The 22,512-nt window shown below is 56.0% G+C and overlaps 1 long non-coding RNA gene across 1 annotated transcript; it reads left to right on the top strand.

The window, feature by feature from the left end:
• Positions 1-748: 748 nt before the first annotated feature.
• LOC116554180 lies at positions 749-4,906 on the top strand. Its single transcript, XR_004270097.1, has 2 exons — positions 749-2,595; positions 4,283-4,906. It is a non-coding gene; the product is annotated as an uncharacterized LOC116554180 (long non-coding RNA).
• The last annotated feature ends 17,606 nt before the right edge of the window (positions 4,907-22,512 follow it).

The following is a 22,512-nucleotide window of genomic DNA, read 5'->3' on the forward strand; positions in this document are numbered from 1 at the left end:
GGACCCCCCGGGGGAGGGTCCCCCGGGAAAGGACCCCCCGGGAGAGGCCCTGGGAGACCAGGTTGTGTCAGGAGGATGGCGCCCACAGAGGTTTGAGATCCAAGTCCGGGGGGGTGGGAGTGTGGAGGGGGGTGCGGGGCGAACTCGGCTGCCTGGAGGTGTGCAAATGCCGGGAGTCAGGGCAGGCTGGGGGCCCAGGGCACAGGACCTGTGAGGGGCACAGCGTGAGAGGGGAACGGGAGCCGGGCGGGGGTGCCGGGGGCAGGGGCAGCAGGTCCCTGTAGCCCCATTCGCGAGCCAAGCGCGGAGGAGCGGCTGGCCTTGGCCTGGAGGCCCCGGGGTGCAGGGCCTGGCTTCTCCGGCTCGGTGGGTCTGGGAGGAGAGGCCGGGAAGGTGGCAGCCTCGCACTGCAGGCCCAGGACGTCAGGCCGGGAGGGGAGAGGACGGGTGGGGCACGGGGGGAGGGGGGGGTCGTCCTCTGGGGCCGGGCACGGAGGTGCAGGGAGGGCGAAGGACGAGGCCAAGCCGAGGCCGCGTGGCGGGGGAGCCGGCCCAGGGGGCCTCGGAGCCGTTTCCGGGGAGGGCCGTGGGGTCCCGTGGGGCCCTCGGGGTGTGGGGGCTGCTCCCGGCCCCGTACCTCTCCCCTTTCTTCCTCCTGACGGTTTTGGGCGCAGGGCGACCCTGCTCCCACCTCGCTGGCAGCCACGTGTGGCCGCATGACCGGGCGGCACAGGGAGCCAGGCGGTGTTGGGGGGTGTTTTCCAAGGGAGGGCGGCCCCCCTCTGTGGTGCTTCCTTTTTTCTGATGGTGGAAACGTGGCCTCCAAAAAACGGGGCGTAAGCAGCCATTCTGTGCCAGGTGGTGGAACCGCCCCAGGCTCGAGGCAGGAGCTGGGGTCCCCACCTGGGGCAGCTGCTGGGTCCCAAGCCGTCTCCTGTGAGAAAGAACAAAAACGTATCTTGTCAAAGCTGCGCGGCTTTCTCACGGTGGGTGGGAGTGCAGTCCCCAGGGGAGTCTGCTATGGGGGTGCCCTGTTCCTGCCCCAGGTGGGAGGGGGTGGGTTATTGACAAGCATTCCAAGTTTTCTTAGATGCATTTTTTAAATCCAAAGCATGCTGTAATGCACGAACGCAGATAGACATGTAAAATATGATCACCGCGTGACAGACACCCACACCTACCTTGGCTCAAATAGGCTGCCTCGCCACAGCTCTGACACCTGAGCGTCAGCTGTTCCTCACGGAGCCCCACTGCGTCTGAAGCTGGCAGCCTCGGATCCCTGCTAAATGGACATATTCCTTCCCAAACTCAGTTCTCAAATGGGCCTTTGTTGGTAAGGAGACTCCACACATGTGTACAGCCTTGATACAATATTCATTCCCGCAGAGGACATATCTCTCAAACATAATGTAGTAAGAGCTTTTCCAAATCCAAGGACATTAAATATTAAAACTCAGTTTTCTAGTTATACATTAGCCTTGAATACCAAGAGGGCAACACAAAATTCTCACAGAACTCAGGAAAAGGAGACCAGAAAGGCCGCAGATGGGCAGCCAGGCGGACAAGGGCACAGGACCGGGTCCGAAAGGGTCCCCAGTGCAGGAGTCTCTGTCCCCGTGGGGTGGGGGGCACCCCCTCCTGGCACGGGCAACCCAGAACTGCTCCTGATCGTCCTTCAGGGATTCTTATGGGCCCGACGGATGCTGGTGGGTGGTCCTGGAGGAGGGTGGGGGCAGGGCTGAGAGCTGCTGGTGCTAATCCTGGCTGGTCTAGCCGGTGACCAGCTCCCCTGCAGGAGCCACCAAGCCTCACCTCATTTGAACAAAAGCTGCTGCTGCCATCACCCAGGAAATTCAGAGGGTTTTTGGAGCCCTGTCCCCGGTCTCGGGAGCAGAGACCAGATCTATTCCTCTCTCATTTCACAGCCCTATCTTGCCAGGTAGAGCTGGTGTCTGTGTCTGGGTTCCCAGGTTGGCCCCCAGAGGCCTGCTTCTGTTGTCATAACGGGGCGCTTGCACGGGCAGCTTAAACAGCAAGAAAGGAGGCATGAAGGCTGAGATCGAGGTGCGGCCGGAGCTGGTTCCTCTGAGGCCGCCCTTCATGGCCGAGTGTGGCCGTCTTCCCCTGCCCCTCGTGGCCGGGTGTGGCCGTCTTCCCCTGCCCCTCGTGGCCGGGTGTGGCCGTCTTCCCCTGCCCCTCGTGGCTGGGTATGGCCGTCTTTCCCTGCCCTGCGTGGCCAGGTGTGCTCATCTTGTCTGTGTCTTCATGTCCAAATGTACCTGATTTATATGGACCCCAGCTGTGGGGTTTAGGGCCCACCCTGGGACCTCACTTTAAATGGTCACCTCTGTGAAGATCCTGTCTCCAAATAAGGCCCCATTCTGAGGTTGTGGGACAAGGACTCTGGCATAAAAGTTTCAGGGGGACACAATTCCACCCATGCCACTTGCTTAACCAGAAGTTGGTGAGAATTCTGAATATTTGTAATTTCACCAGGTGAAAGCCCGGAAGATGATTGAATTGTTCTTTAAAACATCTCGGAATATATTTAAATGAGCAGAAGAGAAGTTAAAGACACAGCTTCTTCCAGCGCAGGTGGGGCCAGTAATTAAACCCCGCGGGGGTGGATGCACTTGAAAGAGAACTTAGTTGAAATTGACCTGGAATCCCAGCTCCTGGGGACAGGCAAGCAGAAGCCGGGGGCAGGCGGCATGTGGGGAGCTGTGGGGTCCCGGCTCTCCCCAGCTCCGCTCAGAAGAGTGAGGTGCCGCCTCCCCTAGAGGAGCTGGAGAAGTGGGGGCGGGTGGAGGCGGGGAGGCACCGAGGGTCCCTGGTCCAGGGCACTGGCAGCAGGCTCTCCGGGGAAAAACTAAAAGGAAGTCCCCTGTTAGGAGCGTTTGCACATCCTCCCACCACAGCTGTTTAAACACAAGGGTCAACCCCAGCTCCCAAAGCTGCACACCTCACAAATGGCCAGGTGGCGCCCAGCCCTGGCTTGGTGGCCCCTCCAGAAAGGCGGAGTCCTGGGGCAGTTTAAGCTGCACCCCATTATGACAAACTCAGCTGGCAGCGGACCCGCGCTGCTGCCCCAGGGGCCTGTCTTCCCTCTGCCCGGCTGGCATCTGGCCCGGCAGTGCTTGCCGGCTTTGGCTTCACTTTGGGGCCTGCAGGTGCCGCACGGCTACTTCCCTCATGGCTTGAGAACCCAAACGTGGAGTCCGGGAAAGGGGGCTGGGCTGGAACCCCCACGTGTCAGGGCCCACGGAGCCTGCAGGAGAATGTGGGCCCAGGGAACGGGGAAGAGCTGTTCCCCAAGTTGGGAGAGGCCCCAGGCCACCTCAGTGTGTTGGGCCACACAGCAGTGTAGGCCACAGAGTGGCCACCCAGCCACAGCCGGCGGAACCCCAGAGCCCACTAGGGGAGGGCGTGGTGGGTGCACATGTGTGAGTGTGTGTCAGCAGGAGGGGTGGGTGTGAACTGATTGTGTGCTGTGTCAGTGTCAGCATGTGCCATGTATACACAAGAGTGCCTGTGTGTAGCGTGTGGCATGTGAGCATGGTCCTGTGCGACCCTGTGTGTGTGTGCATGTGTGTGCACGTGTGGCCCTCCCCTGGGGAGGCACAGGGGAACTGATCTCAAATCCACGGACATCACCGACCACTTGCGCAGGGCCCGGCTCTGGGGGTCGGCAGAGCACAAAAGAGGCAGAAAGCGCTGCCCCAGGGGACCAAGACCACACCGTGGGGTCCAGCAGCTGGGAGGGGGGCCTGATGTTTTCAGGGAAAGCAGCTTCACCCCACAGGGAGGATTAGAAGAGGGGCTCCCCACCTCCTCAGGCACCTTTCCAAAGGGACAGCCCCTGAACGTGGAGCATATCAGCAACCCGGCAGCTGAGTTCTCGCAGTTTCCAGAGTGATACCTGAGGGCAGTGTGCACATGCCCTAAAAAGACAGGGAGGAGAACACCTGCTGTCATCCCCAACAGCCCTGCATCCAGCACCCCAGGATCCACAGCACCCCAGCATTTCAGCACCCCAGCATTCCCACCATCTCTAGCATCCCAGCACGCCAGCATGTCAGCATCTCCGCCATCACCATAATCCCCAAAACTCCAGCGTCCTAGCCTCTCAACACCCCAGCACCCCAACATCCCAGCATCCCATGACCCCCAGCACCCCAGCGTTGCTGCATCCCAGCACCCAACTTGGGGTCACAGATTTTTATCTGATGAATCTGCAGCTCTTAATTAATGCTTCTACCTGCCTTCCCTCTGCGTTCCGAAGACTCTGTGCACAGGTGCTGTGTACATTACATTCCTTTCCGGCTGAGGAATGGCAGTTACATCGTACAGCGTCCTGAGCTAACCATCCATCCATTCACCTGGAGATAGTTTGGAAGCCTCGCTGTGTCGTTAGAGCAGAGCCTCGTTCTGAACTCCGGGCCCAGTGGGCCCCACACCACCGCTGAGGCTGCTGCAGCTCAGGGTGGCTTTGACATCCGTGGTGGCACTCTCTTCTCTGAGGCCTTGCTGTTCAACGTTTTGCAAGACTGTGTTTGCATGTTTATTTTTATGTGAATGCTGAAACATCTGGTCTAGTTTAAAAAATAAACACAAACCACAAAGCCAAAAACACACTGCTGGCATTTTCTCTGGCACAGGTTGATTTAAAGAGAACTGGCGTCCGTGAGGCCGTGTGTCTCCCCCAGCTGCAAGGGGCTCTCTCAGTCACTTGCGTTCGGTGTGCGTCTGTTGGTAAAGAACTTGTGCCTTGAGATTGATAAGGAGGTGATTCGGTGATTTCTTTTCAAACAAAGAAAGAATGTGGAATTGATCTTCCCTCCATGCTGCTGAACGGGTTCACAGCATTGTAATTACATGTTCCTTAAAGGTTTGCTAGAACTTGTAAGCTGGACTTTACTTTCTCATCTGGAGCAAGTGTGTGTGTGTGTGTGTGTGTGTGTGTGTGTACGTTTCTTTGCGTGTGCACTTGCTGCCTGTATGTGTATTGCACATGTGTGTATGTGAATATGTGAGCATGTATATGTGTGTGCATATGTATAAGCATATATATGGTGTATTCATGTAAATGTTTATGTGTGCATGCGTATATGTGTGTAAGTACATGCATGAGTGTGTGTGGTTGTATATGTGCACATGTGTGTAAGCGATGCGCTATGTATATTCAGGTAGATGTACGTGCATGTGTGTTTGCCTGTGTGTGTGTGTAAGCATAGGTATGCATACGTGTTCATGTGGAGGCGGATGTATATGTGTACATGAGAACGTGTGTATATGTGTATGTGTGAGCTTGTGTACCCATGTGTAAGTACATTTGTGCATTTGTGTGGCTATGGATGTCTGTGTATATGTGCACTGTGTAGGTGTGTATGTATGTCCATGTGTGCTTGTGTATACGTGCACGAGTGTATGTGTGCATGTGCGTGCATGTAAGCACACGTGTGTGTTTATTTGGGTGTGTTATATGTGTTTGTGCTTGTGTACATATGTGTAATCATATGCATGTGTTGTATATGTGCAGGTCTGTATTTGTGCATGTGTACATATGTGTAAGCACATGTGTGTGTGTTTATTTGGGTGTACATGTGTTTGTGCATGTGTACATGTGTGTCAGCACATGCATGTGTGTATTTGGGTATGCATATGTGTTTGTGCTTGTGTACATATGTGTAATCACATGCATGTGTTGTATATGCGCAGGTCTGTGTGCATGTGTACATATCTGTAAGCACATGTATGTGTTGTATATGTGCAGGTCTGTGTGCTTGTGTACATATGTGTAAGCACATGCATGTGTGTGTATATGTGCGGGTCTGTGTGCTTGTGTACATATGTGTAATCACATGCATGTGTGTGTATATGTGCAGGTCGGTGTGCATGCGTACATATGTGTAAGCACATGCATGTGTGTATATGAGCAGGTCTGTTTGTGCATGTGTACATGTGTGTAAGCACATGCCTGTGTGTGTTTATTTGGGTGTACATGTGTACATACGTGTCAGCACATGCATGTATGTGTTTGGGTGTGTTTGTGCATGTGTACATACGTGTCAGCACATGCAGGTATGTATTTGGGTGTGCATGTTTGTGCATGTGCACATACGTGTGAGCACATGCATGCATGTGTTTATTTGGGTGTGGGTGTTTATGCATGTGTACATGTGTGAGCACATGCATGTGTGTGTTTGAGTGTGCATGTGTGTTTGTGCATGCGTACATATGTATAAGCACATGCATGTGTTTATTTGGGTGTGCATATGTGTTTGTGTATGTGTACATACATGTCAGCACATGCATGCGTGTGTATATGTGCAGGTCTGTGAAGGGATCCAGATCACACTTTGTGGCGTTAGGATCATTTCGAGCCAACAGCATTTGGGAATCCACCGTGCAGGAGGAGACTTTCTCCACAGCAGCCTTATCTGCCTGAAAGCAGAATCTTCCAGAAGGACTCGGCCATCACAGCCCCTTGAAAAGAGGCTTCTGGTACCAGGAGACCGAGCATGTGCAGGCACCGGAGATGGGACGTCGGCACAGGGATGAGAAATCGCACGCACAGACCTTCCCCAAGCGGACCTTGCCCTCCGCCAGCTTCCTGTGTCTTCCTCGCTCACCTGCCCCGCGTGCTGGCCCCCGGGGTCCTGCCTCCCCCGCTTGATAAGATGGTTTCTCAGCCCCACATTCTAGCTGCTTCTTTGAGTCATTCTTCCTGAGTGTGTATGTGAATCAACGTTCTCTAAGCCGTCTTTTGTTTAATTTGCAGGTCCCAGCAGAGAGCCTAAGAAGACAGAGAACAATTTTAACCTGTAGCCAGGCGTACTGTGCGGTCGCTGGGCGTCGCCTGGCTGCGTGTGTGCTTTGGAATTCGAGGTTTGCTCTGGGCGTAGATATGAGAAGTCCACTTGTGTGATTGTTCTGTGGGCACTTGAAAGGCGTTCGATGCCCGTTGGTTAGAACTGTGTTACTGATGACACCCTGTGGGCCTCTGATATGCCCGCCTGGCTCTGCCCGCCGTGGGCCTCTGATATGCCCGCCTGGTTCTGCCCGCCGTGGGCCTCTGATATGCCCGCCGAGCTCTGCCCGCCGTGGGCCTCTGATATGCCCGCCTGGCTCTGCCCGCCGTGGCCTCTGATATGCCCGCCTGGCTCTGCCCGTCGTGGGCCTCTGATATGCCCGCCTGGCTCTGCCCGCACACCCTCTGGCTCTGTCGCTCTGAGCGGATGCCAGTTCCATGTCCTTTGGAGCACAGAAGTTTGCTGGGGCTTCTCCGAGGGTCGTGACCTTTGCCACCACAAGTGCCCATCTGTCTTGATCAGTGCTTGTTTCCTGAAAGCCAGCGTCGGTGATGAAGATCGCAGACCCGCCTTTTCCCTCCTCCTTTACTGCTTCCTTTATTTTGGTACAGTTTACATGCAGCAAAACACACAGGTGGTAAGCGTTGCGTTTCCCTGAGTTTTGAAAGTATGCACACATGGTCACCCACACCCTCAGGATGGACACCACCCTGTCACCCCACGGAGGCCCCTGTGCCCCTACCAGTCGGCCCCACCCTGCCCTGGTGCACCTCTGCTCTGACCTCAGCCACCGCAGACCAGTGCTGCCTGCTGTGGAGCCTCCTGTAACCCAGAGCGCCGGGCTTTGCTGGAGCATCTGCTCAGCGTGGCAAGTGCTCTTCTGCCCAGATTGTGGAATTCAGATGGGATGAAGGCAGCCCCTCCGGGCTCAGCGGCTGTGACCCTGCAGCATGAGGACTCCAAACCACACTCTTTTCCACCCTTGGGGGGTTGCAGCCTGATGTGCAGAGACTTCCAGGAACACCCCTTCCTGGCGCTGGCACCGCTGAGAAGTGAGTGGCAACACGGTTTTGCTTCAGTCAGAGGAAAAAGTCTCTAAGTGTGGAAGTTAGACGCCACTCAGAGGGGGCTGGATATTTTATTTAGAATAGACAATTGCCAATGTCCTGAAATCCCACAGATAGGGGTCATACTCCCTGTTCTTTCTCCTCCCTCCCAGCTAAGGTGTGCAGAGAGAGAGGGCGGCGTGCAGGAGGGGGTGCAGGTGCGGCGGGGTGGGAGGAGCCTGCCCTCTAACATGCAGGCCCTGGACAGCCGAAAAACCTGGGAGGCCCATGGAGGAAGGAAGGTTGCGTCCTCTTGAGATGGCTGCGGGCGCCCTGCTGGGAAGTGAGGACCCGCAGGCCTCTCTTCAGCGGAGGTCCCACCCAGAGCCTTCCTGGTTTATCCAGTCACTGGGCCGTCCTCAAGTCCATCCTGCCCCTGTGGATTGTCCTGAAAAGCTGCCTTGACTCCTGGCTTTCACATCATTAGCGTAGAGTTGTGCAAAACATGATCTGCGGACCCGAGGACGGGTGCTCTGACTCCTCTGTCCGTCTGTGGTCGGTCTCACCTTCCTGTCCTAACTTTGGGCACTGACTTTTTCTTTGATTTTTCCTGCTTTAATTACCAGGTGCTTTAACAGTTTCATGGTGGTCATTTTTTTTTTTTCTTTTTAATGAGGTCTGAGAAAATAGTGAACCAGCAGGTGTGGTGGGTTCCACCCCAAACCCCAGACCCCTGGGGACACTGGTCAGAGCAGGCGCGGGGTGCATGGTGAGCGGGGGAGGCGGGCTCCACGTGAGGACGCGTTTCTTCTTCCGCACTCGCCTCTGGCTGGTCACCGCTAACGCTGTTTCAGAGTCAAACTCTGAAAAATATTTGAAGAGGTTTATTCTGAGCCACATATGAATGACCACGGCCTGTGACACAGCCCCAGGGGACCCCGAGAGGATGCACCCTAAGTGGTTGGGGCACAGCCTGGCTTTGTAGATTGCAGGGAGATTCGAGCCCCAGTCAGTACAGGTGAGATGTGCACATCAATGAGAAGGGGAAGGGGCTTCCAGGTCACAGGCAGATTCAAAGATTTTCTGATTGGCAATTGGTTGAAAGAGTTATTATCAATAGAAAGGACTGTCTGGGTTAAGATGAGGGCTGTGGAGGCTAAGGTTTTATCAGCAGATGAGGCCTCCAGGTAGCAGGCTTCAGAGAGAATAGACAGTAAATGTTTCTTATCCGAGTTAAAGAGTCTGTTCTATCAGTAATACACAAGGGCGGAGGGAGAATGAGGCACACCCCGCTCCCATAGTGGCCTGAACTCGGTGTTCAGGTTGACCTTGGAATGCCCTCAGCTGAGAGGAGGGGTCCGTTCAGATGTGGGGGGCTTAGAATTTCATTTTTGACTTACAATAAGACAACACAAGTAGACATTTAAAACACAACTGGAAGCTAACAGCCCGACTCACGGAATAAAATGCCTGTGTGTTAAACAACTCTTGGGTTCAAGAAGAACCCAAAACTTAAATAAACTAAACAGAGTATCTCAAAAAATAGCAAGAAGGAAAGTTGTTGCTTATCAGTGTCAGAGGCAGGGCTCAGAGGAGAAGTCCCTGGATTATAGCCCAGGCATCTAACTCAAACATCCAACGCACGTTTTATAAGAGAATGGCACTGTTCTAAAAAACAGTGGAAGGGAGGCATTAACAAGATAAAATGGAAGATAATGAGAAAACAGAGGAACCAAAGCACCAATAAATACATCCAGCCTCAATCAGACTGTCGCTAATTAAGAAAAATGGAGAAAGTACAAATCGTAAAATAACACGTGGAAAAGGAGACATCACACGTTTAAAATGAAGAATCCCCGGGCAGCACTTTGCTGTTATGGATTTTACCTTTTCCAGGAAAACATAAGTATGAAAGCTCCCCCCAAAAGAGAGGAAATCTCTCAAAGGACCAATGACCACAGAAGAAATAGAGAAAACTCCTAAGAATGACCCACCCCCGCCCAGAAAATCAGGCCAGACAGTTTCACAGGGAAAACGGGCAGCATCTTGATGGAGATGGCAGCTCTGTTGCTTTTTAAAAGATTCCGGAGCACAGGAAAAGACGGAAGTCTCAGCATTAATCTTCAAGGGTAAAATAATGTTGACATTCAATTTTGATGAAGGTGGCACAAAAAATGAAAGCGACAAGCCAATCTTGCCTGTGAATGTCAATGTAGAAATCTTAAATAGGATCTTAGGCAGCAGAATCGACCGCGTATCAGAAAGAACGCCCATCGGGACGGGACGGGATCTCCCAGAAAGCCGCCGATTCAGCACTCAGACACTGCTGACTCTAATTCCTCCCACTGCTAGCTGTAAAAGGAAGAGTGTGATTACTTCCGTAGATATCTAAGATGCACTTGATGAAATCCAGCACCCGTTCTTATGTAAAAACGCCAAGTAAATTAGGAATGAACGGGCGTGTGCCACATCCCACTTAATGAGAACCTTACGGCCATCTTCACTGTCGAAAGCAAGGCAGGGATGTCTTATGTGACCTTGACGAGATTTCTGATCCAAGACAGAACTCAGAGGCACAAATACAAGAAAAGTGGAGGTGAAGGCGCTGCCGTGTCAGGGTGGTCAGGCCGCTCACTGAACACCCAGGACTCGATCTCTGACCAGAGGGTGCCCTGAGGCCACGTGCATAACACAGGGTGACAAGCCACAGACTTCCAAGAAAGCAATGGCCAGTTAGGAGAAAAATGAGAAATAACCACAGCAGCACAGATACAAAGCCTAGGAACTACAAGATATTCCTAAAGAAATCCATAAATGTTACTGACGATTGGAAGGGAAGACTGGGAAAGAGTCGGAAGGACTGCCACATTCTCGGGTGGAAAGACTCAGTATTACAAAGATATTAAGTATTCCCAAGTGAATTGGTGCACTTAGTGCAATTCCGTACCAATGCCAATGTATGTACAAGTGTGTGAGTGTGTCAGTGTGTGTACACGTGTGTGTGTCTGTGTGTACACATGTGTCTGTGTACACGTGTGTCTCTGTGTGTACACGTGTCTGTGCGTATACGCATGTGTATCTATGTACACTTGTGTGTCTGTGTGTATATGTCTGTGTACACGTGTGTGTCTATGTGTGTGTACATGTGTCTGTGTGTACACGTGTGTGTATGCATGTGTTTCTGTGTGCACGTGTGCATGTCTGCGCATACACATGTGTCTGCATGTACACGTGTGTCCATGTGTCCATGTGTGTTTGTGTGTACACGTGTGCATGTCTCTGTATGTGTCCGTACACATGTGTGTCTGTGTGTGCACACGTGTGTGCATCTCTGTATGTATGCATGTGTGGCCATGTGTGTGTGTGTACACATGTGTGAAGAACTGGGCAAGTTCATTCCCAGTTTTATTTTGAAAAATAAATATGAATGGATTCAAAAGAATTCTGCAGGCAAGGCACTGTGGCTCATGCCTGTAATCCCAGCACTGTGGGAGGCTGAGGTGGGCCGATCATGAGGTCAAGAGATCGAGACCAGCCTGGCCAACATGGCAAAATCCCATCTCTACTAAAAACACAAAAATTAACCAGGTGGCACGCATCTATAGTCCCAGCTCCTCGGGGGGCTGAGGCAGGAAATCGCTTGAACCCAGGAGGCGGAGGTTGCAGTGAGCCGAGATCGTGCCACTGCACTCCAGCCTGGTGACAGAGTGAGACTCCGTCTCAAAAACCAAATTCTGCAGCAAAAGCAAGCATGGACTAGTCCTATCCGGTAACAGACATTTCATCCAGGTAGGCTATTAGCCCTGCTCGAGAGCTGTGAACCCTCCAGTGGAGCCGCTGGAGTCTCCAGACCACGGTGAGCCACCCAGAAACGAAGTGCCGGGAGAGGAGCCCTGCTCACGGCAGGCGGTCCCACGGCACGCCACAGTGGGGCTCGGAGTACAGGGACGAGCCAGCTTGGGCCTCACCTCACGCTCACACCAAATGCATCTGGAAAAATCAAGTTAAATTTAAAAATAAATCCAAAGCATTCCAGAAGAAAACAGAACTGTCAAATCCTGCCTGAGGAATGACTGGAAACCTGAGAGCAGGAAAGATGCATGGACACAACTGATGCTGCCCCTGAAGCCGTAACTACGGGCGTGACGGCCCGAGCGCCGCCGGCCTGACCGGCTTCCTCTCCTCACCCGAGCCGGCCTTGTCCACTCCGGGGCGCAGGCTGAACAGGCCTTGGAGAGGAATTTATGGTTTAAATAGTAGCCCCTCCCAAAAGCTAAACTATTCTTGTGAAACGAATGTAAGGCCACCAGCCACCAAGTAAAGATGACAGGGGCTGGTTCTAAATATTACCAGTCATGATTCCGGAGGTCATGAGATTTGCAGCTTCCGCACTGACTTGAACGGGACGTCACTGCCGTGAGCCTCAGCGGCCTGTTGAGTTGCCTCTTCTGGTTTTTTATTTCTGACAATCCGGTGTCCCTGCCTGAAACTGCCAATCGGTTCTGTGGCCCCCACCCAGGAACTGATTCCGCAGAAGACGGCAGCTTCGACTTCCTGTGGCTTCAACCCCCAGCCAACCAGTCAGCCCCCCACCCCACTGACTCACTGGTGCGACGCCCACCAAATTATCCTTAAAGACCCTGGTCCCCGAGTTTTCAGGGAACTGAAGTGAGTCATAACGAAGCCCCAGTCTCCAGCACAGCCGCTCTGTGTGAATTCCTCTTCCTCTACTGCCAGGCCCCTGTCTTGATAAAGCAGCTCTGACCGCCATAGGGCGGTCGCACAACTGCATAAAAACCCTAAAGGGCCAAACCTCTCCAGAGACAAGTAAAAAGGCAAACGTGTGGCTGAGGAAGCCTTGGCGGCAGGCGGCGTTTCCTGCAGGTAAGCGGCCAACTCCCTCATCGACCCCCTTACTGATCTCCCCCCAGAGCCTCCGCGGCCTCCTTCAGATCAGGCCTCAGCCTCGGGCCCTGTCCTCTGCCGTGCAGCCCAGTTTTATCAAGAATCAAGCAGAGTCAGTTTCCTGGGCATCCCCCACTGGATGTCCCATCAAATTCCTTTCCCCCCACACTGGCCTGGCAGGGCTCCTGCAGAGGGGCTGGTCTCCATCCGCTGGGCCTTCCACTGGCTCCTGGCTGCTCACCCAGCACTGTCCCTCGCTCAGCTCACCCAGGAATGTCCCTCACTCAGTCACCTGCCTGTCCCACTGCGCTCAGGGCTGAGCCCCTCTCCCCTGCTGCACCGTCCTGGGTCAAGTCTGTGCAGTTCTTTCCCGCCATTCCCAGCTCAGCTCTTTCTTTTTAATGATGCTGGGCCCCTCCCCTCCCCTTTGGGTGCTGCTGGCTGCAGCTCCTTCTCCTGGTGGGCCTGTTTGGCCCAGGTTCCCCTGGCCCGGCTTCCCTCCAAGGGGTCCCACCTCCCCTCCTGCCTGCGGCCTGGGGCTCACTGTGAGGCCTGCGCTGAGGACGTCTGCTCTCCCTCTGCTGCAGGACTGCATGATGGGCCACCAGGTTCCTGAGGTTTTCCTGCCCCTAGGACCTGCTCATCCCCCACCAGGAGGGGCTCAAGGGATGTTTGTGGAACAAACAGGGGATTCCAGAGGCCTCCAGCCCTTGGACCTTGGAGGGAGAGGAGGGATGGAGCCTTCACACCAGTGGTGACCTCATCCCACTGGGACCAGAGCCCCTGGGGTCACAAGATTAGAGGGAGGCCTGCAGCGGGCCTGACCGGTCCTGGGGTGGAGTGTGGCTGGAGGGACCTCGATGCCCCCTCCACACCGTGCTTTGCAGGGCAGTGCCTGCTGGGCCAGTGCCAGGCGCCCAACCTGGCACACACACGGGCCTCTTGAGGGACCCAGCCCTGAGCACGCAGCCCGCCTGGCAGCTGCAGGACCAGGAGGTGGTGTGGAGGCCTGGGTGCCTTTGCCTGGGGTGACTCAGGTTGGGCATGCTGCTCCTGCTTTGCCTGCCTGGCCCTGAAGGCGGTTCCTGTCATCCCGGCCTTGCTGGTGGTGGCTTGTCTCCATCTGGGTGATCGGAGGCCTGGCTGGGAAGGGCTGTGGGGCCAAGCGCTGGGCTGCTCATCTGAGCCCCCACCCCTCAGTGCAGCTGAGTGCTGGGCCCACGGTCCCTGGGTCCCCGGGCCGGTCAGATCCTCGTCAGCCCCTCGCGGTGGGCCTGCCCCTGCACCTGCAGTGCTAACACAGTCTCCCGTCCCGCTGAGCGCCATGAGGAATCAGCCTGTGGTTAAGTGACATCCACCAGAGTGAAGGCAGAAAAGGAGCCAGGCCGCCCTGTGCCCACCCACAGGCCTGTGAAAGCCCCTCTGCCACGTCCTGCATCGAGTCCCCGGGGGTCCTGCTCCTGAAGGCACCGTGGTCTCCTCTGAGGCCTGGGGCTGCCAGGAGGACACCCAGGGCCCTACCCCCTCCCTCCCCACTTCACAGCTGCTCCCTCTCTGCCGTCCTGGGAGGTCAGCCCGCCTCACGCTCCCACAAACAGGACGGAGCTCCACATGCAGCGTGCGGGGGCAGGTGGACACCTGTGTCCTGAGCTCAGGACCCCGGGGGCGCTGCGGGGCTGTCGGTAGGTCCAGTGGGTTCAGCTCCTTCCTGGATAAACGCAGGCCCCACATCTGACTACCGAGGCTGGGTCTCTCCATCCACAAGTCAGAGACCCCACCCACGCCGAGGGTCCTGCCTGTGTCTGGGGGCTGAGGCCGGGGGTCCCGAGCCCATCTGGACAGCTGAGAGGCTGGGGAGGGATCTGCTGGGGACGCCCACGGGCCCTGGTGTGTGGGGCAGGTGGTCCATGGCACCCGGCGGGCCCTTAGGATATCTTGGTGCCCAGAACACGGAAGCTGCCTGTGTGGCTCACCCCAGGGCTTCCAGCATCCTGCGAGACAGGGTGTTGGGGCAATCCTGGAGCTCAGGAAGAAGGAGTCGGGCAGGTCTGCGCCCGCAGGGCATGGCGGTGCTATTTTAGGCGTCCTGCTCTGAAGGCCTCTCCATGCACGCCCCGTGTGCTCAGAGTCTGGGTATGAACAGGCAGACCCTAACCTCCTCCGAGCGCCAGGACACAGCGGGTGGCTGTTTAAACGCAAGATCAGTCAGCTGTGGCAGCATGCGATGATTTGAGAGAAAATGTCACAACTCTACCCATGAAGTCAGAAGCTAAATCGGGACGTCGCGGTGACCTCACCGGCTTCACACGGGCAGGTGACAGGCTGTGCAGAGCCACAAGGACCTCCCCCCGGGAGACCTGCAGCCACCAGGCTGGGCAGGGCCCTTCGGAAGGTGAGTGGGAGGACCCAGGAGCTCCTGCTTCCCAGCCCAGGGTCACCTTTAGGGAGTACTTTTGGGTGTCACTTGTGTACCCTCCGGAAAGCAGCAGCGAGACTGGGGAGCCGCAGGAAGCAGCTGAGGCTGAAGCCCCTGCAGAACCAGCTGCTCTGAGCTTGCCCAGGGCACGGCTCCACGCCAGCTCTCCAGGCACTGGTGGCACCCAGGCCCTCTTCCTTTTGAATAGCTGCTGGAGTTGATTTCCCAGGGACGGCTGGATTCCAGCGTCCTCCCTCCCGCAGGCCTCGTGTTCTCGCCATCCCCTGCTTGGCCCTGGACGCCCGGCCTCTGTTGGGTTCCTCTTCCCCTCACGCCCTTTGCTCTTTACTCCCCTGACAGATGTTCACACCACCACATGACGAGCTCAGCATCTCAGTCATGGGTCCCTGGAGCCTGTGGGCCAGCACCCGGGTCCCACCTGCCTAGGGGGCGTCCTCCACACGGCCACCAGCTCCAGGCATGGCGAGGGCCTGGGGGTCCATCTGACCTGAATCTCCTGGGTGGGAGCTGGGTTTTGAGGCACATGGCAGCCTCTGTGTCACATTTTGGGGTCAAGAGTTGCAGCACAACTCTGCAGGGGGAGGCAGGAGGTGATGTGGCCACTCCTGGAGCACCGGCCTCACCAACTCCAGTGGAGACCCCCGAGGCTGCCCAGGGCCACAGCGATGCCGTCGTCTCCCTTTGCCCCTCCCACACAATCCACCCTGAGGGGCATCCTGGCCTCCCACATGGACTGGCAGGTGGATGCTGGAGGGGACGTGGCCGGATGGGGACTCCCCATGTCTCACCTGCCCCACGAGCCCGAAACATGGCCTCTGCTCGCCACTACGGGATGCTGGTCTCCCTCCCCGGCTGGGATTTCAATCAGGGTCTGGAAAGGGGCAGCCTCCACCCCTCCTGTGCCACGTGAGACTCAGGCTGCTGCCTCTGCCCCTCCAGTGCCCCCTCCTGCTGCCCCCGCCCCTTCAGTGGCCCCCAAGCCCCTCCCCAGTCAACTCCCACTTGCGCCCTTGTCTCAGGCCTGAGGCCAGGACCAGTGTTGGTAAAGACAAGGTCTCTCCTGAGAATGGGTGCCAGCCTGGAGCCGACCCAGCTTAGCAATACGGTGGCCTCAGCCCCAGCGTCCAGGTCAGATTCAAGGGGACGATCGCCCCATCCCAGACAAGGGTGCCATGAATGGGGTCGTGGACAGGCTGTGTGAGGGGCTCGGGGGAGGTGGTGTGGGTGTGTGGCTGCCACAGCCCCTGGACACAGCTGTCCCCACGCTCGGCCGAGGGTCGCTGCCCAGTCACAGACAGCGGGGCCTTGTCCTCAGGTGCCGCTCACCCGACGTGATTCAGCAAGAACGCGCCCCACCTCAGCCCTCCCTGGCCACCGTGTGTGTCAGAGCCACCAGCTGGTGCTGTCCACAGGGGCGTCCCTGGTCAGGTGACAGCTCTTCCCAACACGCTGACCTTGAGAGTGACAGAGGCCCCTGGTCCGGAACCACACCCCAGAGGGACGCCCACGGCCCTTCACGCGGAGATGGCGCAGCTTCTGCGCAAGTTGAAGCAGGCCCCATGGCGGACGGCGGGGGAGGGAGGCCGGGGGACGTTTCTATCTATGAGTTAACAACAGACCCAGCCGGAACCGCCGGCTCAGACCCGCTCAGAAGAGGGGAAGCAGCAAATGCTGGCGCCTGACTTGGATCCAGGACTTTTATTTTTAAACTTTAAAAATGTGAAGAAGAAGATGTCACCAGCCAGCGACGTCAGCAAATGTCTTGGAAAATTCGGAAGCATGTTGACCGGGTTGGCTGTAATTTATTTCTAGAAATGTAAGCAGCAGTCAGGGCTGAAGCTAAGGAAAGCAAAGCCATCAGGGTCCGCTCAATGTGACCCCCGCCGCGCACCTGCTCCCGGAACCCCCCACCCCTCACCCCCGCCACAGGCCTGCTCCCCGGGACCCCCACCCCTCACCCCCGCCACAGGCCTGCTCCCCAGGTGTGTGAGCATGAGTGAGTGCGTGTGACTGGGGCTGCGTGCGCGCGCAGCAGCAGGCGGCCTCTCCACGTGCGCGTGCCCGGCAGGCGCGTGCCCGGCGGGCGCGCCCAGCTCCTCCTGCCCCGCGTGGGGAGGTCTCAGAGTCCCCGCACGGCCTGCGCAGCCCGCGACCCGCGATGGGGCAGGGCCGGGAGGACAGAGCCGCTCCGCACGACGGGCGCCTCCCGAGAGAGGGACTGGGACGCGCCGTTCTCGTGAGGGTTGGGGGGGAAGGGGGGAGGTCTTGGCCTCCGGACCAGACTGAGGACTGGAAATCAGGCCCGGAAGCCGCCCTCCCTCACCGCGCCCCCAGAGCGCCTGTGGTTTCGCCGTTGCCATGGCAGCGCCCGGGCGGCCCCGCCCCCTGCCGTGGCCCCGCCTCCGTGGCCCCAAAGCGGCCCCTCCTTCCCCCTGCTCGGCGCCCCCGGAGCCGCCGCCCCGCTGCCCCTTCTCCCTGCGCCCGCCCGGGAGCTCAGCCCCGCGTGGGAGCGCAGGCCCGGCCCGCGGAAGGGACTTGAGTGGGAGGCGCAAGGTGTCCTTGTGAACAGAAATCGCGTTTTTCGACGAGTGACAACTGAAAGCAACCCCCGCATTATTTTACGGAAATGACGGCCCGGCCCCGGCTCCCTGCCGGCCTTCTGACGTCGCTACGGCCATCGGTGATTTGCCCAGGCAGCCACAGAATGCGGAGAATTGAGCATGAGTGGTTTGCTTTGTGTTCATCATGTATGAAGCTCGTGACTTAGTTTTCTTTTGGCAAGGAGCTTCCTAACTTTTCCGAGAAAAAAAACAACGTGGACCAGAATAAAGCCCTCCCGTTTTGAGCTTGAAATTAAACTTCAGGTGGCCTCCCTGTGCAAAGTGAAGCTGAGTGAAGGTGTTTACAGATGCAGATTGAAAATGAAAAATGCAAGGCCCTTTGTGATTCAATGTGTGAAAACACGTTTTCATCAAAGAACCCCCGCAGGTTCACTTGGAGACTGATTTGCATCTAGGATTTCCTCCTTGCTTCATGGTGGACCCACCGTCCCACCGTCCCTCCATCCGTCCGTCAAAGAGTCCATCCCTCCATCCGTCCCTCAGCGTTCCTGGCACCTGCTCTGCGTCAGTGGGTGTCCCAGACCTCACAGGGAGCAGGCACAGTAGGTGCAGAGAGACGCTCCCTGTCTGCTCAGCCCCAGGCCGCTCTCGAGAGCACCCCCAAGGCCACGGGTTATGGCAGGTTGCCCCTGATTTTACCCCATTAGGAGAAGGAAGATGTGACGAAGGGGACTGGTGAGCCGCAGGGCGGCAGATTCCTGGGCTGTAGCTTAAAACAAGACACTTGTTCCCTCATGGTTCTGGAGGCCGGACTCCAAGATTGAGGCTCAGGCCTGTGGTCCCTCGGAGGGCTCCAGGGAGTCCCCTCCTCGGTGCTTCTGCTTCTGGTGACTCCGGGGCTTCTCAGCATCGCCCAGTCCCGCCTGAGTCTCTGCAAGCTTCTCCTTTCATAAGGACGCCAGGGACTGGGTTTCAGGCCCGTGCTAAATCCAAGAGGATCTCATCTTGACATCCGTAACTTTTTACATCTGGCCACGTTTATAGGGACCAGGGCTCAGGACTTGAGCACATCTTCTGGGGAGATCCGATTCATCCCCTGTAAGCGTAGGTTCAGAGAGCCAGGGTTTTAGCGTTACCGAGGCCTTAATCCGAGCTTCATGTCAGGATTTAGTCAAAGGGAGGCTGAACTGCAAGGGAGCTCAGAAATACACGAGCAAGACACGGGCGCAGGGGCCTCAGCCGTCCAGGCGTGCGCTGCAGGTGGAGACGAGGTAAGGATGTCTGCCCATTTCAGCCTCGGAAAACGGTGACAGCCGAGCACCTGGGGCCTGCCCATGATGACCGTTCTGCTCCGGAGCCTACACAGAGGGCGTTGCTCACCCCGCGGCTGCCTCATTGGCTGTGGCTGCCGGTTCCAATGTTAAAAGTGATTTGCCCGCCATTTCTCTTCTTACCCTCACATGGAGCCCCCACCACCGCCCCTGGGCCAGGCCTGGTTCTAGGGCGAGGCCAATGGTGAGGGACAAAGTATTCATGGTCTCTAGGTTCATGGTCAGGCAGCTTGGGGGACGGACACAAGCAAGTGCCACATAAACCACCGTGAAAATGGTTACGATTGCAATTACACCGTGCGGAGGTTTAGCGGGCTCGTCGGCGTGGCCTTAGGCCCCGTCCTCGGTGGGCCCAGGTCTCCCCGGGACACCCAGCGGCTGCTGTGCCTCCTCTCTCCTCCCCCTGGGGCCAGGCCTGGTGGGTGGGTGCTGCCCGACACGCACGCTTTGCTGGGACAGGTCGCCCTCAGGAAGACGCAGCTGCCACCGTTTGAAGACAGATTCGGCAGGTCTGAGGATGAGCTGCTCTCAGGGTCTTTCGTAACTTCCTATTTTGATATAACTTCAAATATACGTAAAAGTCGAAAGAATACTGCAAGAAACTGCCGTTAGAACGTTAGCCAAATTTGCTGGGCGTGGTGGCTCACGCCTGTAATCCAAGCACTTTGGAGGCCAAGGGGGGGCGGATCACCTGAGGTCAGGAGTTCAAGACCAGCCTGACCAACATGGTGAAACCCCGTCTTAAAAAAAAAAAAGAAGAAAAAAGAAAAGAACGTTAGCCAAATTCGCCAAAACTGTTCCCAGTTCTCCTCGGCGCACTCCCTTCCAGCTGTTCTGCCCTTCACGCATGCTCACGCCCGTGTGTGTGTGTCTGCGTGTGCGTTACCCGTGTTTGCGTGTGCGTGTATGCACGTTTCCCTGACCCGCTTGGAGAGTAAGCTGAGAATCGCAGACATAATGCCAGTTTACTGCTACTTCAGTGTGCATTTCCTCACAGGACACTTTTTTACACCACCACGGCATAGTTGTCAAAATCAGGAGTTAATACCAAAAAGTGTCGAGTCCAGAGTCCGAACTCAGATTTCATCAGTCGAGCCTAAATGCCCCTTTAGCTTTGCCCACCACGCCCTAGATCTCATCCAGGACCGCATGCCCGTGATCTTTTCAAAGTTCTAATTTCCATTCATCTTCAACAGTTCTTTTAGCCCTTCTTTGTGTTTCTTGACCTTGAATTTTTTTTTTTTTTGAGATGGAGTTTCGCTGTTGTTGTCCAGGCTGGAGTGCAATGGTGCGATCTTGGCTCACTGCAGCCTCCGCCTCCTGGGTTCAAGTGATTGTCCTGCCTCAGCCTCCTGAGTAGCTGGGACTACAGGCGGGCGCCACCAGGCCCAGCTAATGTTTGTATTTTTAGTAGAGATGGGGTTTCTCCATACTGGTCAGGCTGGTCTTGAACCCCCAACCTTAGGTGATCTGCTCACCTTGGCCTCCCAAAGTGCTGGGCTTACAGGTGTGAGCCACCATGCCCGGCCGACCTTGAAATTTTTGAGTATAGGTCAGTGGCTTTAGAGGGTGCCCCTCAGTTTGGGTGGACATTCAGATTTTCCATTTTACTCTAAGAAAGTTTTGGTAAGTCGCATTTTTCAAGGCGTTTCCCCCGTTTCATCGTAGATGCCAAATTTATTGGCATCAACTTGTTTATCGTGTTCCCTGATTTCCCTTTCAGTGACTGTAGAATCGCTATACTGCCTCTTCATCTCTGATGTTGGCAGTTGATGCTTTTCCCTCTCTATGTTTCTTTTATCTTGGTTGATCTATGCTTTCGCTTGTTTGAGACGGGGTCTCACTCTGTCTCCTGGACTGGAGTGCTGTGTGTGATCATAGCTCACTGCAGCCTCCAACTCCTGGGCTCAAGTGATCCTCCTGCCTCAGTCTCCCAAATAGCTGGGACTACAGGCATGCAGCCCCACACCTGGGCTACTTAAAGAAAATATTTTTTAGAGAGATGGGGTCTTGCTATGTTGCCCAGGCTGGTCTTGAACTCCTGGCCTCAAGGAATCCTCCTGCCTTGGCCTTGGAAAGTGCTGGGGTGACAGGGGTGAGCCTCGGTGCGGCACCTCTTGGTCAGTCTTATAGGTGAAGTGGGAAAAGTTCCCTGTTCCTTCGCAGGGCGTGTAGTGGGGGAGTGGCACTTCTTTAGTGCCCAGCTGCTCAGACCTCTACGGGAGCAGGCAGACGGGCAGGCTGTGGGGCTCTAACCCCACGCAATGTCTAGGGGTGAACGTTTACAGCTCCGGAAGCCGCAGCGGGCGTGTGTTACAGGGTGCTCCTTTAGTTTTGCTGTCTGCAGATGCTCAGTGAGACCCTCTACCTCGTGGCAGGGACAGAGGGCTTTCTGAATTCCGGGCTCTTGCCTTGGTATACCAGAAGAATCGGCTGGTACCTGGGCTTGGAGAATGAGTGCAATGTTTTATTGAGTGGAGGCAGCTGGGGGAAGTCAGAAGGGGATGGATGGGGAAGGTTTTCCTCTGGAGTCAGGCCGCTTGGCAGCCTGGGCTCTCCTGCGGTGCCCCAGCCAAAGTGCCGGCCGGGGTCCTTCCAGCGTGCCAGTGCCGGCTGGTGCATCCCTGGCAGCAGCCACCCCTGCAGTCATCCACTGACGTGCTCCTGTGGACCTCCACCCACCTGTGTGCCGGCCTGCTAGGATCTCAGGGTTCTTATAGGCACAGGATGGGAGCGTAGCAGGCCAGGGGGTCTTGGGAAAGGCTACGTGTGGGCAGGAAATGCCTGTCCTCACCTAGGTCCGTGGTGGTGGAGCCTTAGCAGGGACCACACTTTTCTACTCAGCACTTTTCTTGCCCCTTCCCCACCATTTAAAGGGACCACGCCCTTCCCCTCCCAGCACTTCCATTTCGTAAGGATATATCAAGATTTTATTAATCTTTTTAAGGAGCCAAATTTTGGATTTGTCCATTTGAACTGTTTTCTGTTTTGTTGATGTCTATTCCTATTTTTATTATTTTCTTAATTCTACTTATTTTTGTTTAAATTTACTTACAGTTTTCCAGCTCTGGCTGTAACAAGGCAGATTACTGGTGCCATAGTTAATTTTAGGTCCACTTGACTGGGCTAAGGGATGCCCAAGTAGCTGGTAAAACATTGTTTCTGGGTGTGTCTCCGGAAGAAATCGGTGTTTGAATCAAGAGAGCACAAAGAGGGTCTGCCCTCCCCAGCATCCTGCACCCTGCTGAGGGCCAGCACAGAGCAGGCGTGGGGGAAGGGAAAACTCTCTGCTGGAGCTGCACGCTGCTCTTCCCCTGCCCACAAACACTGGCCTTCAAACTTGAGCTGATTCACACTGTGACCAGCTCTCCCTGTTCTCCCCACTGTGGATGGCAGACCATGGGGCTTCTCCGCCTTCAT

This window comes from Sapajus apella, unplaced genomic scaffold (assembly GCF_009761245.1).
Source record: "Sapajus apella isolate SASKATOON/1434 unplaced genomic scaffold, GSC_monkey_1.0 scaffold13, whole genome shotgun sequence".
NCBI classification, from domain to species: Eukaryota; Metazoa; Chordata; class Mammalia; order Primates; family Cebidae; genus Sapajus; species Sapajus apella.